This window comes from Megalops cyprinoides, chromosome 8 (assembly GCF_013368585.1).
Source record: "Megalops cyprinoides isolate fMegCyp1 chromosome 8, fMegCyp1.pri, whole genome shotgun sequence".
Lineage (NCBI taxonomy): Eukaryota > Metazoa > Chordata > Actinopteri > Elopiformes > Megalopidae > Megalops > Megalops cyprinoides.
Window position 1 is genome coordinate 12,783,047 of NC_050590.1, and position 14,469 is coordinate 12,797,515.

Here is a 14,469-nt window from a genome sequence, read left to right on the forward strand (position 1 = left end):
TAAGGAAAGAATTTAAATCTGCTTCTCATCTCTCAAATTCAGGATACATAAGGGGAACTGACTATGAATCCTCTTCAGATTAATGAAAATTTTAAAAATTATTGCTCCAATTCCCGGGAAAACATGCGTACGTCTGCGCATGGTCTCGAGGTGGCGTACGAATTAAATTTGTAATTTGCAGATAGGCAACACCAAGAGGAGCTAATTTTGATGCAAGTAAATGGGTCTTGTGTCAATCATTGATGAGTGTTATCATGGTCAGGCTCGGCACCAGGATGAAGTGACTGAGTGGGCAGTTAAAAATGGTGAGGGTGCAAATCTTTTTATATAGTAAAACAGTAGGTTATCATCCTGCTATGCCTATTTCTGCATTTTTCTTCATCCTGCGGGTGGCAATATAGTGGTGTTTTGACTAGATGTGAACAATTCCTTGCCTTAACCTTTTCCATGTTTCCGTGTTTGTGCGTCATGGCCATAATATGAAATAGGAATATTTGGGGCAGATTGCCAGGTCACCACCTAAAATTGGTCTGGTGGTAGGCTTACTGAAATTCATTGATTTAACCATGATTTAACCAACACTAAATAACAACAACACAAGACTACTGTTTCAAAATCAAATAATACATTTATTTCACAGCAGTGGTGAAGACAGTATTAAACCTGAGCACTCGTAATGTATGTCTACAAGATGCAAAATAATAGAATTTATGAACGATTCTAACCACTAAGAGATGACTGCTAAAAATCAACAAAATAATAGCCAACAGCGTCAGGGTCATTAAGTAAAAAAAAAAAAGAAAAGAAAAAGATGATCAGATCGTTTTGTCTGTCTTTCTACTCATGCCATGCAGCTCTCTCGCTCTCTGTCCCTCTCTCTCATTGACCGAAACTTCACTTCCCCTCTTGCCCCCGATGCAGACACACTGGTCCTGTGTGCGCTTATTCATTTTTTGGCCTCTCTTTTAAAATCCGACCACTTCTTCTTCCACCGTACATCCTGCCATTGATCCTCAACATCAATCTCTGAGTGAAAATCATTTCACTCAGATTTACCTGTGATCTTTAATATGCTAATTTGACTAATTAAAGGCATGTCTTGGTCCATATAAGAACAACTGTGGGAGTGGACATTAAGCGCGTTCATGTGCACATAATCTCATGCTAATTTGATTTATGCTTTGATTTATGAAGACAATTAGGTGTATGTGGTGTTTGATAACTCTGACGAAAACTGTGGCATTGTGTGTACACATGGTCCTACGGCAAGTTGTACACAAGGATTGATACACATGGCCTAGAGTCACTTAACAACTAGTTGTTACTGACAGATTTCTTTGATTAAATAGAGGTTCCTACTATCTCCCCTGACCAAAAAGAAAAGATGGATCAACCCCTCAGAATTGAAGAAATCACCCACACAATTTCCGCAATGCAAAGTGGTAAGACTCGAGGCCTGATGGCTTCCCTACTGATTTCTGTAAAATAATTTTCAACCCAATTAGCCCCCCTGTTACTTAATATGTTTAAACATTCTTTATCTCAGGGCGTACTGCCAAAATCCATCACTGAAGCCTTGATAACCCTTTTATTGAAACCTGGCAGAGATTCATCTGAATGCAGTTCATACCATCCAGTTTCACTACTAAATGTTGATGTGAAAATACTAGCAAAATTATTAGCTCTTTGATTGGAATTTCCTTTAGTTAACATCATTTCAACTGATCCAACAGGTTTTATTAAGGGACAGCTATTTTCTAATGTCTGCCGTCTTTTCAATGTGCTTCACACCCCCTCATCTCATGATATCCAGGGTTGGGGAGTAACGGAATACATCTAACGGTGTTACGTATTTAAAATACAAAATATGAGTAACTGTATTCCATTACAGTTACCATTTAAATTGATGGTAATCAAATTACATTGGCGTTTTTTTTTCATTTAATTTCTTTTTTTTTCATTTAATGTTTATTCAGTTGGAAAATCTATCCAATGATAGGCAACTCTGGGGTGTATCTCCCATATGCCCCTCACGGCAAAAAAAAAAGAATAAGAAAAAAGCGTGCAGCCTGCCTGACTCACAAGACAGTAGAATGGAGAGTGAGACAGAAAGCAACCAGCGCAACACGTTTATGCCATGGAAATACCAGGACCATTTTACTTTCAGATTTGGCAAAGGTCGCAACATAACAGTAGGCTACAATGCAAGCTGTGTTTGCCAGCAACCAAACTGCTCTCCACCTCAAAAGAGTTGACCTCTAACCTGAAGAAGCATCTTGAAGTAAGTTTTCTTTTTCATTATTTAAGCTAATAATGATTGCTAGCTAGCTATCTTACATAGTTTGTCTGCACTGGATTAGCTATTCAGCTAGCTAGTAGCTAGTAGGTGTAGTATTAAAGCTAACTAGCGAATGAGTAGATACAGTGACAAAACCAGTGAAATTTCACATGTTCTAAACTGCGATTACACCAACAATTTTACACTATGCATATTATATATTAAATTGTTAAGCTACTTCTTTCTCACTCACAATGTATTTAGGGTGGCTCGTGCCTTTTCTAACTCATGTATTCATGTAATGTACAGTTTTTGAATTAACATTTACAGTTCTGAAGAAACTGCACTGAAATGCCCATAGACTTAACATGGGGGTGCCAAAATGTTAGCCACAACAATGCTACGTGAACATTCTAAAAATAACCATTCAGAACCTTAGTCGGATGAACATTCTTTAAAAAAACCGATGTATCAAATGAATCGGTTCTTCATGAATTTGAACTTTTGATGAAATGAATACATGAATCAGCTCCTTAATGCTGTATCCTTGTTATTTTTGCTGGTGAAATTGAATACATTCACATTACTGTAACATAAAATCTCATCTTCAGTAATGGGGTTGTCATTACCATTATGCATGGAAAAAAATTAAATATTTCTGTAGATTTCTTTACAGGTGAATAAGTAGTAAAATATGAGTCATACTTATGTTGTTCATGTATGTAGGCCTACTAGAAATATTTGCAATTGACAAAGAAATAATTTGAAAAAATGGTACTTCAAATGGCTTCTGTATTTCAGTAATGAGAGAAATTTTATTTAAAAAGTATATTAAAATATTTTGAAAACTACGTTTAATGTACTGCTGTGATCATTTCATGTGCCTGTTTGTCTAAATATGAAAAGTTCAGTAAAATAGACCTTTTAATTAGTCTTTTTCCTTCATCATAAAATATATTGGTAATAAGAATTATACTGGTGCACGTCCTTATAAAACTTTCATAAAATGCTTTAGGCCTTAATGTTTTTTTTTTTTTCCATGTGAAATGTTATCATAATCAAAAATATATAGACTGTATTTTATGTATTTTTACATTTATGTATGTAAAAAAATAACTCAAGTTTAGCTATTTAGATTTTGACATCACTTGGACATGGTTTGTGAGAATCACCCAACCAGTAGCATATATGCCATTCACACTTATACTTACATACTTTAAAAATTAAAAACACAGTGTTCAGAAAGTAATCCAAAATATTTAGATTACGTTACTCACCTTGAGTAAACTAACAGAATACGTTACAAATTACATTTTAGGGCAAGTATTCTGTAATTTGTAGTGGAATACATATTAAAAGTAACCCTCCCAACCCTGATAATATCCCAGACGTTATTGTTTCATTAGATGCAGAGAAGGCATTTGACAACTTAGAATGGGATCATCTTTTTTTGCTCTGGCAAAATTTGGTTTTGGTGCCAAATTTATTGAATGGGACCGTCTTCTCTATTATTCTCCACAAGCATCTGTTGTTACAAATAAGATGCACTCCCGATGTTTTACCTTATGGAGGGGTACACCACAGGGTTGCCGTCGGAGTCCTCTTCTGTTCACTTTAGCAATGGAACCATCATCTTTGATGCATAAAACTACACCTTCAGTCCGCGGTACTCACAGATGGACAGTAGAGCATAGGCTTTCCCTATACACAGATGACCTGTTGCTCTACATTTGAGACCTGGTATCATGCATCACTGACATTACTGAATTGTTACGGCTATAAGCTAAACTTGTCCGAGAGTGAATGCCTACATATAAATGACTTGGCCATGCAAATCCCAAATAATGCTTTACATTTCATGTATCAGCGTCTGGTTTCAAGTATTTGGACATTAATATCACACAATATAACTTTAAAGGTCTCTTAACTTTAAACTTTGCTCCGCTTTTAACTTAACTAAAATCTGATTTCCAAAAATGGGGTATTCTACATATGACTTTAGCTGGCAAAATGAACTGTATAAAAATGAATGTTTTACCAAGGTTTTCATATCTATTTCAGTGTCTCCCTATTCTGCTCTCAAATTTTTTATTCAGTCAGGCAGACAAATTAATCTTGGGTTTCATATGGAGTGGAAGAACTCCTAGGATTTGTAAAGGCTATCTCCAAAGACAAAGAGTAGGGCTTAGCCCTCCCTAATTTCATGTACTACCACTGGGGAGCAAATATACAAAAAATGTTTACTGGATGCAATCTCCAGATACCGATTGGTGTGAGTCTAGATCATGTACAACAACCTCTCTCCAAGCCCTGATCACATCAAGAATGCCTATCAAAACTTTGCAGTACGCATCCAACCCTGTTGTCTTTTCTGCTCTTAAAATATGGACTCAGTGGCGTAAACACTTTAACTTAATAAAATAAATAAATAAAACTCCTTTTATAAAGCCCAATATGCAAGAATCATAATTTCCTCCCAGGTAAACTAGACACTGCCTTTACAATATGGCAAAAAAAGGGTATCCAAAAATTTGGTGACCTCTAGGCTGATAGTATCCTTTCCAACTTCACAATTTATGCCCCAATTATAAGCTTCGCCAGATAGATTTATTCTCTTATTTTCAGTTTGCTCAAACTCAGTCCATTGTTCCCTAGCGTCTCAATAAGGTCCCCAGCAGATTCTCTCTTAGAACTACCCTTCTGTCTAAAAGGTCTTATATCACGTATTTATTCAATAATTACGTCAATATATAATATTGTATTGGATGAGACCAAAATCAGTTGGGAAAAAAGAACCCGGAATTGAGCTTTCAAATGAAGAATGGATTGACGCATTGCAAAGAGTGAACAGTAGCACCTCTTGTGCACGACTAGGTCTAATTCAGTTTAATGTCTTGCACTACTTGCATTTCAGCAGAGCTAGGATATCCACATTCTACCCTAATGTTGATAAAAGGTGTATAAGATGTCATATAGATGTAGCAGACTTGACACACATGCTCTGGTCATGTCTTAAACTGGCAGGATACTGGTCAACTATATTTGAGACAATTTCTAAAGTGCTTGATGTGGTTATAGAACCATGTGCTGAAATTGCCATATTTGGCATTCCAAGTGGAGATGTGAGCTTGACTCAAAAACAACATGATTTGCATTGCATTTACATCCTTATTAGCCCACAGACAAATTTTGTTGCATTGGAAATCAAGTGGTCCTCTTATTGCAGCACAAAAGCTCCAGACGTGATGCTGTTCTTACATTTGGAGAAAATTAAACATGTAATCAGAGGATTGACCAGATTTTACTCTTTTGGGAATCCTTATTATCTAGTAGTTAATTCATTGCAAGTCTGTATTATTGCCCTGTTCTCTGAAGCGATTCAACACTGATTGTGTTGCGACTGCATTCTGCAATGAAGACCAGTAACTCTGTCAGAAGTTCTGTGTGGCTGTCAGGCTTTGGGTGGGGAGATGTGGTGTTTGAGGGCAATTTACATTTATTCACAGCTTTGTACCATCCATTTTCAGATAGGCCTGTGTGTAAGATAAATCTGAATCCCAAAAAATAGAAAAACACACAAATGAGGCGCGGAAAAAAAAAACATATGAATTGGCACCTTAATGATCAGAAAGCTATATGCAGAGAAAGAATCTTTTTTGTATTTTTGCCCATTCACATGGTTTGAGAAAGCTCAGTCATGCATGATCAAATTTGAGACATTTTACAAAACATCAACAGCAGCACAACAAAAAATCAAAATGGGAGTATACCTGATTTCCTGTTTTTTTTTTTAACAAAAATTTTAGTTCTTGTGGCCTACTTTTGGCAAACTTGGGACAGTTTACTGAGCTGTACAAGAAAACCAATGCATATACTTAAAATGGAGAAGCAAAAAACTATGACAAATATACTTAAACTCACAGTAAGAGGATGTTCTTTGGCCATGAAACCAACTTTCCCACACAAAAATATGAATATTGAAAATGGTCTTAGCAAAGGCCTCCTCTAAATAACAAGTCTTGTCCACTATTCATGCATATAATCATAACTCTCCAAAACAATTAGAAAACATAAACAGCAGAATTCCAACGGGGCAATAAATCTCTTGTGTTCCACCATGTTCACAAAAATAGCTGAACTCCTCAAAAGTTATTGCTAATAATTACAAATTTAAAACAGCTTACAATCTTTAATGCATGACGTAACTTATTTCAGTATATGGTCAATTGTAACATTTCTCATTCTACTCTTAACATTTACAGCTCTTAACATTACTCCTTGCCTTCCCCATTTACAGTTCTTTTTTTTTGATGAAACTGAGCCTAATTCTGTGTATTTCCTTGTACTTCAAAAATATGTAATTATATTTATTGTTCAAAGGTTCTTTTGAAGCTGGCCATAATGACAATAACTCACAAGTCACACCCATGCCAGAAAAAAAATCCTTCTAAATAGAATTTTTGTGATGAAATAGTGAAAATGAAACCTGTCACTAAAATACAGGAATTGAAATTATTAATTAGTGTGCTGTTGTGCCCACATGATAATGCAGCAATTCTAAATCAATGTAGGCTAACGATTGCAACTCAGTGACTGTCACATCATATGAGAGAATGAGCGATGACTGACACAATAACTTATGATTGTATACAGTGCATACCATGAAGGGGTGAGTATGAATAAATTGACTGAATAAATAAACCTGACTTTTTCGTTTATTTCATTTCGTTTATGCATACATTTACTGTTTCAACTCTAAGCAGTTGTACCCTGCAGGGGAAGCTTACACCATTAGTTATGGCTTATAGGCTATACTATATAAGAATCTTTTTTCTGCATTTCAATAGGTATCAATATCGTCATCATCAACAACAACAGCTTAATATTTAGATTGCTAACAACATTTTTATGGAGGTAAGGCATGATTTGTAACCAGGAGCACACAGACACAAGAATCTCAGCTGCTTACTTAAAGGTTAAATCCCATTCAGACATCTAATTATACAGTATCTACACAGGATTGTCAGGTTCAAATATAACTCTTTTTGAATCAACAGATGTTTGCCTTTTCATTGCAGCTGTCAGGGATGGGCATTTGCTGGCTTGTAGCACTGATAGTTGCTGTAATTGAGAGGTAGTTCTACTTGTCAAGTGAAAAAACATATCTGTCATGCTACAGATCTGCTACACTTACAGGTAGTATTTATTGATAAGAACTGAAGGATTTAAAGGATCTTGAAAATAATTTTAGCTGCTTCATGGATCCCTGTGCTCAGTAGATTCATACAGCTTGACCTCAGAGGAGCTTTAAATATCTGTCCTTTAGCAGCCTGTATCCATTTTCTTCTGAGATACAATGACTGACTGCAGGTTTGAAGATCTGGAGTTATCTTAGACATTGGCAATGAGATTATACTGTATATCAATATGAATGCATTAAAATATAATGATTTTCTTGCAGAATTTAATAGTAAAACATCCTATGCAACATTTTGTTGACCATAAAGTCTACTCATTGAACTAAAACACACAGTTTAACCAGCTGTTTAAAATCCCACTACTTTTTTCTAATTTGGAGGAACAGTCAGTGCTCTGGAAAGTGTGTTCTTGCGTCATTTAAGAAAATGTCTCTAACCCACAGTACTCAGCAGAGGTTTTGCAGGACATGGTTTATTTGCATCAAAGGGAAGGGTAGTGTGTTTTTTGAACTTGCAATATTTTCAATGCTGAACTTGAAATATTTTCAAGTGGAGCAAAGCTGTTTATCTAAGGCCAGACAGGATAAGTAAATTTACTTTTAACACTACTTATAACATCCAGTGTCCCGGGCATCATTAAATTAATATCAACTGACGTTAACTCGTGCTATATTTTAATTCAATATGTAGGCAGCACAAAATCTGACAGTATAACCGTATAAGAGCCATTTCAGGGAATGCAAAGAACTTCAATGAGCTACATAAACATTTCCCTAAGCATGTGTCAGGCATGACAATCTGCCCAAATATTTACAAGAGTCCACATGTTTCAGGAATCCCTTGAATGTATACTTGAGGTCAAATCACAACAAGATCTTCACATGTTGAACATGCTTATATTCCCAGTCCTTTGTAGATATGCCAAAGTGGCTAAAATTGACAAACAAAGACCACAGCCTATGAGACAATCCACCCGGTGCTTTATGAACAATGCAGTAACAGATACAATTCAATGTGGCAGCCCTCAAAGTCACAATGGTAGGTCTTAAGTACTGGCATTGAAATGATGCAGCAGGATAAATAATTCATAGTTGTTTATGATGGATCTGTAATGAAAACAGACTGGGATCCAAGTGTGGTCAACAATTTAATCACGGAAGACAAAGCGTAGTCAGGGACGAAAACTGGTCGGTAATGGGAAGCAGCAGTACAAAACCAGATACAAAACACAAGCAAGGTCCAAAGAACAGGCAAGGGTCAAAAACGGCAGTCAAAACACAGAATGGCAGGCTTGGTAGTGTTACAAGAAACAATATCTCACAATGAGGCAACACAAACTGAGTCCTTATGTAGCCAGGAACTGATTGAATAACAAGCCACAGGTGCGCTTGATGAGTAGGTGAGGTTGAGCCAGGCTGAACTGGGCGTGGCTGAGCTGGCTGACTGGGAGCGGGTGTGACAGATGTGCATTTTTCTGTACTTTGTTATGGGCCTATAATAACAGATGCTAGCTGTACAGTTATTTGGAACATCAAGTCATGGAAGCAAGGATGAGCACATTAAGTAGAGCCTATTCAAGGCATCATTTTGCTTTACTTCTAAGGTCTGCCTTGTTTTTTCACTCCAGTTTACTGTAACATGAGGAGACAAGGGACAAGATGATTTGTTGCTATTCCAAGAAACATCATTCTTAGTCATTGATGAGCTGGCAAAAAAGACTCAATGCCCCAGTCTGCCTCTGGCTGTGATAAAAATGTCTGTCCATTACAGTTAGGAGTCAAGCAATCATTGCTGGGGTGTCTGACCTGCAAGGATCTTATGCACAGGCTTGGAAAATCCTTGGAAAATACTTCATGTCTATATAAAGAGCAAATTCTTATTGAAAATGCATTCACAGAAATGAATGAAGTGGCTTTATACCATACACCACAAAAAGATGTTAGACACAAGAGCAAAACTGTAAATTATAAGGAGGAAATATTCCTTCTTGTTCTATTGAAATATTTTGCTTGTATAAACCTGAGGATGATGTGTCAGTATGAACAAAAATGACTGCATGATACATTTATAAATAAACTGTGCAAACATATCATAGGTACAGTATAACACAAAGATAACATTAACAACCTTTTAAAAAAATTTATAATCATTTGGATGAACCAATAGGTAGGTTTGCTCTTTTGACTTTGCTTGTACATCCAGACAGTAATTATGTGCAACATTAATAGAGAACATACTAATGAAAGGCTATTTTTTAATTCTTTGTGTGTTCAACCAAACACTTTCCTTGAATTCTTTTATTTTTGACAGAATTCTGCTCTTTTACAGCCATAAAAGAGAATATTGCTGCTTGTCACATATACTGCATATACCAAAGTTATTACATTTTTAGAACAGGTAGTATGTATATATATGTACCTGTGGAACATGAACATTACATGTGATATAGTGGTATCTGTGCTGCTCCAAAGAAATATCTTGAAGATGTGTTTTCATAATGGCTGCACTTTAGGGAGCGCTTCTGTTTGTGTGTCATGACGTAATGACATAATTTGTGACTCCTGACATTCTAACAGTTTCATTGTGCTTAGCTAGCCGGGGTGCCAGTTTGACAGCTAACATTAATGTGCCTTTAGCAGTTTAAATTCAATATAGATAGCTCTCCATATTGCTATAAAACAGTTCTATTTCTTTAGCTCCCCATAGCTCTGCTGATTGTTGGGTATGTTTAGCTTGTTCATACACTACTACAGTGATACAAAATACCAAAAAAAGATACATGCACCTAGTCTACCAAAAAGATACATGCACACACTCCACACAAGCTGCACTCCCTGTTATGACTAACAATACAGGACTTACAGTTAACTGTGCACTTCCTGTCAAAATGTGAACCTACTCTGGAGCACTCTCAAGCATTCTCTTGGGAACTGGTGAAATCCATGGTGTGGACTGTGGTCAGGCATGACCAATTCACCAAATAACAAGCTACACCAAGCTTAAGCACTCCAGAGGGCCATACGTGAAGGTAGCACACTTTTTCAATATTTTCCCCTGTATGGAAGATAGAGGTGGAAAACATGAGACTGAATTGCCTCAAATAGATCACAGACAGAATGTTTTATGCTTTCGAAAGTATTGAAAAGCTTCAAAAGAACATGTTGTTAACTTCCTCTCTATTCTTACTACAGTGGAAAATTATATTCACTGCTGAAACTGAAAGAAGGCAATTGTACTATCAAAGAATGTAAAAGCTAAATGTCAGATAGAATAATTGTAGTAGAAGGTCCATGATATATTTGGTGACAGGAGATATAACTCAAAATAGGACAGCCCATTTAATATCTCATATCACCTACTTGGAGTCAAATTACATAATATATCTTACACAATATATGTGATTCAAAAGTTTCTGAAATAAAAATTTGTTTTTACTTACATAGCAATGCCATGATTTTATACTGAGCAGAATGCTGTGGCCTTACAGAAGAACACATGTTTACTCACAATCTCTAATGATTTCCCCTCCACACACAGTTATGCTAGACTACACTGAGATACAGATTACTGTTGCTTGTATGAGGCACTAAGGAACTCATGTTTATAAAATCTGTGAAATTAGCCACATTCAGGCAGGCTGCTCACCTGTCCAATGTTAATCCATGAAGCATCTGCTTCACTGAGTACCATGAATAAGAGCAGCAAACTGCACCTGTCTTTTTGTTACTTTCTTCCCTGAAGGGATCTCTTCATGTGTACCTCAGTACGCAGAGACCTAGTTTGTAGGTTTATCCTTTTGGTTCCACAAGAGCATTAGGATGATTTGAGAGCAATCTCCACTTAAAATAAATATAAATAAAAACGTGTCAAAATTGTCATTAGCATACAAAGTTACACTTTAGGAAATTTCCTTTCACTCAGACACATACACCCACACAGGCATGTGCACATGCACACAAAGGAATATGGTGACCTGCCAAGTCAATTACCATTCATACCAACCGTAAAAAGTCATTAGAAGGGAAATGTCAAAATTATTATTTTTAAATTAAAATTGTTCCTCATCAAGGCAACACTTCTATAGGCAGTGACTGTGACAAAGTATATATTTTACACACACAATACACAATAACTCTGCTGTACAAATCATATTTTTATGCAATCATGTTTATCATAATTTCAATTTATGTTTGAATTTATGTAAATTAAATTTCACTTATTTGCTTTAGGTAGGTTATTTCATAGATGGTGCACCCTAAAGCGTATTAAGCCATCATTAAAAGAAATTGTCTTGTCAACACCTCATTAAGTTTGATTCAGTACTTTTCATAATAAGATGTAAAAAAAAATGTATTCCAGTGTATTCCAGAGTGCACTTATTGAGGATTTTGTGTTCATATCAGGAGACTGGGACAATTATTAAATAGTGATATGGCAACCTGCAACTACAACAGCTATAACTGCGTGAAGGGGGGATTTTTTCTGATAGGTTCATGTGGTCCCTTTTTTCTTAATCGCATGCATTTACACTGGATGTATTCATGTAATAAAAATAGATTTTTTGTTAAAATGCTGAAAAAGTGAGCATTGTGAGTGCACAGCCTTATAAATTCTGCAGTAATCTCATTTTGTCCATTTTAGCCCTGCCCTGCCCTGGTTTTAGACCTGCCCTGGGAATGTGAGAATTTCAGATTCAGTGCTAAACAAATTAAAATTTTAACAGACCAGGGTTTTACTTTTAAATATTAGCCTTGAACAACTAACCCTTGAAAAGCATGAAGCTAACAGTTACAGACTTGAGGCATTAATTCCTATTCTGCTTGCAGCTGCAAGAGAACATCTTGATTCATCTCTCATTGAGGAAGTGATCTGTACAGTACTCGCTACAGAATTTAGAAAGAAAATCATTAATCAACAGAAACTTTCTACTCTATCTACATGGATTATTTCAGTTTAGGAAAATAATAATGAACAATAAATAACCTCCCAGATGTTTCTACTCTAGAGAAAATACATCTAAAATATCAAATTACAGACAAACATAAGGCTCTGATTAAGAATGCCAAAAAATAAATACATTGACTGTGGCTGAAGTGATACACTATAGCTTGGATGCAATGAACAGGGGATTATAATGACTCCACCATGGTAATCGAAATGCCATCCGCCACCACATAACCACTCTGATAATCAAACATGCAACTCTTATATTCAAAGCTATTTACAGTAACTAAGTCTAAGCTAAGGGACCATTACTATGGCAGTTCTGTATTTTGAGATATAATATCTCATTCATATATTCTCTAGGAATTACACAGCTGAAGGGAGACACTGCGTAAAGTAATTGGAGTGTAAGCGAGATAATTATAACAGTATTACACAGGCCAGCAAACCATGTTTTGATTAGTAGACTGAGTGTACAGTGTGTGAATACCTCATGCTTGGCTGGGTTTTAGTGAAGCCACATGTTCATTAAGGTACAACAGGTAGCAGAATCACATTCATGAAGTAACCATGGCAAAGAATAAAAATCTCAACTAGTGAAATGTCATTTTGATAAAGGTATGTCTCAGATGTGTAATGATATTGCCTGATAATTTCCACAAGCTAAACTATGAAAAACATATACACATGTCCTGCACACACCTGACAGTATATTCTAAAGAAATATCCAAAGTTAATATAGATTTAAGGCAAGTATCCATTTGGTGGGTAGACCAATGTTATACTTCAGTGAAGGTAATATTCAGGAATGCTTGACAATTGAATATGAACTGTGCTTTAATGTATATGTTTCAATGGCAGAGCTGTTAAAGAAGAACAGAAGACCTATTGTGGAATGATTTTACATTTTTGGCAAGCTACAATACTGCAAAAAAATAAACATTTGACACTGTGGATTACTAGCACTCTGTATATCAGGAAATCGCAAAATCACCACCAACACACAAATATGAATATTAATACAGTATACACCACATTACTGTAGTTGCTAAAGGTGTGGTAACATTCATTGTTTACTTGCATAAACTTGACGAACATTTAAAAAATATCATTGTTGATACTGATTTTTTCTTTTTGGTTTTGTGCATTTACAGCATATTTCCAATGTGAATATTTAATGTGCTGACATTTTTGCACAAAAAGAGGTTTTGTTACACATTTTTATTATAAGACAATTTACTTTCTAATTTGTTTGTGTTTGCATTTGTTAAGTGACATATCAACAGAATGCAGACAATCTCAGTGTTATGTGACGCCTACCTTATGGAAGTTGCAACGCATGGATTTTACACAACACCTTATGTTGGTGTGTGGCGCATTCAAATGACACCCTTTTTACATTGCCTATTTCATAAACACAGTTAAGTAGTACTTCCATGTAAGTGCCAGATTCACAGACTTTTATATTTATCTTTTTTATTTTTAGGAGGCATATGTAAAGTGAAGTTTACACATGTTGAGTGATATGTAACACAAAAACAGCCTGCATTACAGCCTGTTTACAGACCACCAAAGTAGCCATTTATACACTACATATGGGCATTCCTTTGGCTATTGTATTTCTACAGTTACAGCTCCTAGCCTTTAGATGTATAGTTCTGCAGTCAATATTTGTATTTTTTACATTTCCTCCCATTAAGTGTGTTTACCACTGATGAGCCTCCAGCCAGTTGCAGAATATATTCCAGTTAATTTGTGTTTGTCTGGATTACAATACTGGATGACAGTCTGGACAAGTCTGAGGCAGATGGCTCTTTATATATTTTTTCATGGCATCAGTTACAGTTCTTACAAGAGAATTATTTTTTTCCTTGACAGTGAATCATTAAAGCCCCATTTTCAAAATCTTGATTACAGTATGCTGCAAGGCAGATGTTGAACAAGGTGGGCTCAACAGCTTGTCAGGCTTTGTTTGCTGGTTAGCTAGGTTGTTTCTGATTTAAAAGACTTCAGGTTCAAGTGCCATGCATCAATGCTCTGTTGCCTCAC